Source organism: Triticum dicoccoides, chromosome 5B (genome assembly GCF_002162155.2).
Source record: "Triticum dicoccoides isolate Atlit2015 ecotype Zavitan chromosome 5B, WEW_v2.0, whole genome shotgun sequence".
Taxonomy (NCBI): domain Eukaryota; kingdom Viridiplantae; phylum Streptophyta; class Magnoliopsida; order Poales; family Poaceae; genus Triticum; species Triticum dicoccoides.
In genome coordinates this window covers 595,055,181-595,059,292 of record NC_041389.1, presented here as the reverse complement: position 1 = coordinate 595,059,292, position 4,112 = coordinate 595,055,181, and positions in this window count along the sequence as shown.

The window sequence follows — 4,112 nt, the reverse complement described above, 5'->3', positions numbered from 1 at the left end:
AGAAAAAGTTAAAAGATGGCATTATAAAAGAATTCAAAAGTGGGAATTCAAAGTAGGAGAATATTTTCTTTTATACAACTCTCGTTTTAGATTCTTTGCAGGAAAACTTCTCTCCAAATGGGAAGGACCATATATTATTGAAGAGGTTTATCGCTCTAGAGCTATTAAGATTAATAATGTCGAAGGTTAATGGACAAAGAATTAAACATTACATCTCAGGTATGCCTATTAATGTTGAAAGCAATGTTATCCGAACCATGACATCGGAGGAACACATAAAAGAAACCTTCCTGAACACTCCAGAATCCTGAAAAATAGGAGGTACATGATACGGTAAGTAAACGGACTCCGAAAAATCCACAAAATTATTTTCTGTCAGTTTTGGAATTTTACAAAAAATTGGAAAATAAGAAATAACCAGGAAGGCAACCAAGGAGGGCATGATACACCAGGGCGTGCCTGCCTTGCCTGGCGCACCCAGGTGGGTTGTGCCCACCTCAGGCACCTTCCCGACTCCGTTTTCCTTCCATATTCTTGTTTCCCAAGATAAAAAAATCTTTATATATATACCCCCGATCGATTTGAACACTGCATCACAAAAAAATCATCTGTTCTCATGTTGTTTTCTTGTCAGATTTAGATCTCCATGGCTCCACCAAGCTCCTCCAAGGACAAATTCTTCGAGAGGGTCGTCAACCCGTACTTGTCGGAGGTGGTGAAGCACCATCAAGCTATTGAGATGCGCGAGGGGGTGCTCCACATCCGGGATGTTCAGGGGCCCAAGAGGATGGTGACCGTGGAGGTGAGGCTAGAGGCAGTGGAACAAGACATCTTCAAGTGTCAAGGGATGGTGGAGCGTGGACTTTGCACCAATCACTCCATGATCATGTAATTCACCCGTGATCACATGGTGGATGGTCGGTCCATGAAGGACATCGTCTTCACCTTCCACGAGCAAATCAATTTTCTGCAAAGCCAAATCTATGATCTTCAAAACCAAGTCTCTGAGTGTGAAGCAAGATTTAAAGGTATGAGTTTAGCTGCCAGTTGGAGGACTCGGGAGACTCGTGGATCGTCTTTTGATGGTGAGCCCTTGCCCTGGAAGCCGGAGGACAAACCTACTACCTCTACACCACCTCCTTCATCATCTTCCCCACCAAAGGAGACTTGAGTACACGGGTATGGGAAATCCCCTTGTCTTGTGCCAAGCTTGGGGAGACGCCCTGGTGTCGTATCACCATCACTTTTATTACATTTACCTTTCTTAGTTTGATCCATAGTTATTTTGTGATTTATTTGAATAAAAGTTTAGTATGATCTATCTTGGAGTTTTAGTTCCGTGATCTATCTATCTATGCAATCGAGTGAGGGCTATATAATAAAGTTTAGTTTGAGTTTTTGCTTCTTTACTTCATTGTTGCAACCAAATAAAGTAAATAAATGAAAATTATCATATGCTAATATTATGGTAAGTAATGACATCACATAAGGAAGAGTATAAGTAGTAAAATTTATTGAAAGGTGACAAATATAGCATTGGTCAATGATGCAACTCATGAAAGAATTAATAAGGGAAGAGAAGATTCACATGCAAATACAATATCTTGGACATCTTTTATGATTGTGAGCCCCCATTAATTATTATATGCCAAAATTGTTGATGTTGGACAAGGAAGACAATGTAATGAGTTATGTTTGTTCATATTCACATAGAAGTTATATTGTCATAAATCCTTCAACATGTGGTGCTTGCTCAATATCTTTGCTAGCCAAAAATTCCGCACTAAGTAGAGATACTACTTGTGCATCCACAATCCTTAACCCAAATTCATGTTTTGAGAGTCCACCATACCTACCTATGGATTGAGTAAGATCCTTCAAGTAAGTTGTCATCGGTGCAATAAGGCAATAAAAAATGCTTCTAAATGTGCTTGATCATTTAGTGTAAGATAAAATTGAGCGTTGTACGAACTTGTGATGACAAAGTAATAAAAGCGACGGACTGCATAATAAAGGTTGCTATCATAATGGGCAATATAACATGACGTTCTTTTACATTAAGGGATTTGGCATACAAACCAAAATGTGCATGACAACCTCTGCTTCCCTCTGCGAAGGGCCTATCTTTTACTTTTATGTATTTACTTTTATGCAAGAGTCAAAGTATTCTTCCATATTCCTTTTTATTTTATTTTTTGCAAGCATCATGTGGTGAGGAAAGATCTAGGCACATATATCCAGTTGGATGTCAGTGAGCATGGATTATTATTGTTGACATCACCCTTAAGGTGAATACGTTGGGAGGCGAAACTATAAGCCCCTATCTTCCTATGTGTCTGGTTCAAAACTTTTTGCTCATGGGTATGCTTTGAGTGTTAGCAATCATAGAAGACTAAAAGATGGTTGAGTATGTGGACTTGCCAAAAGGCTCCGACATGTGACCCTTCCTAAAAATATGATGAATTGTAGTTGCCAAGTTGACTGGGAACATAGTTTGTTGGTTTTCAATCAAGTTTATGCTCTATACTTCGATGATGTGATCAATTGTTACTTGTTTATAGGAAGTTGGATGATAGAAGTTATATGATAAAAGGTTTATGATAAATTTTGTTGCGGTTTATGATAATAAGCATGATGCTACTATGTCCGTATTTTGTTTTTATCGACACCTCTCTCTCAAACCATGTGGACATGTTTTTTGATATCGGCTTTTGCTTGAGGACAAGCAAGGTTTAAGCTTGGGGGAGTTGATACGTCCATTTTGCATCATGATTTCCTACTATTATTTATATTGTTTTTATGCATACTAATGCTTTTTGGAGTAATTTTAATGCCTTTTCTCTCATAATATGCAAGGTTTACATAAAGAGGGAGAATGTTGGCAGCTGGAATTCTGGACCTGAAAATGCTACGTTAGAGTTACCTATTATGCACATCTCCAAATGAGCTGAAAATTTACTGGGAATTGTTTTGGAATATATGAAAATACTGGATCAAATAACTACCAGAGGGGGGCACCTGGTGAGCACAAGACACTAGGGCGCGCCAGGCCCCAGGCGTGCCCTGGTGGGTTGTGCTCAGCTCAACCCACCTCCATGCCCATCTTCTGGTATATAAGTCATTTGACCTAGAAAAAATAAGGAGAGGACTTTCAGGACGGAGCGCCGCCATCTCGAGGTAGAACTTGGGCAGGGGTGAGGGAGTCCTGGATTAGGGGGTATCCCGACAGCCGGACTGTGTACGTCGTCCGGACTATTGAAGCATGAAGATACAAGACTCAAGACTTCGGACCGTGTCCGGATGGGACTTTCCTTGGCGTGGAAGGCAAGCTTGGCAATCTGGATATTATATTTCCTTCCTAGTAACCTACTCCATGTAAACCCTAGCCCTCTCTGGTGTCTATATAAGCCAGAGAGGTTGGTCCTTAGAAGGCTGATCATAATTACATTCATACCATCATAGGCTAGCTCTTAGGGTTTAGCCTCTACGATCTCGTGGTAGATCTACTCTTGTACTACCCATATCATCAATATTAATCAAGCAGGAAGTAGGGTTTTACCTCCATCGAGAGGGCCCAAACCTGGGTAAACATCTGTGTCCCTTGCTTCCGGTTACCATCAGCCTTGACGCACAGATCGGGACCCCCTACCCGAGATCCGCCGGTTTTGACACCGACATTGGTGCTTTCATTGAGAGTTCCTCTGTGTCGTCTCTGTCAGGCTCGATGGCTCCTTCGATCGTCATCAACGATGCTTTCCAGGGCGAGACTTTCCTCCCCGGACAGATCTTCATGCTCGGCGGCTTCGTGCTGCGGGCCAATTCGCTTGGCCACTTGGAGCAGATCGATAGCTATGTCCCCGACCACCAAGTCAGGTTTGGAAACTTGAACTACACGGTGGATATCCGAGGAGACTTGATCTTCGATGGATTCGGGCCAGCTCCAGGAGCGCCGAACAGTCACGATGAGCATGGCTTAGACCTGCTGTCGGATGCTGCTCAGGAAATCACCCCGGCAAAAGCCTCAGACTTAAATCCGGGGCAGATTGCGTTGCCTAAGGACGGAGGGCTGGACTCCAGCCCGCAGGCCGTACCCTCATCAACGATGGAGCCGA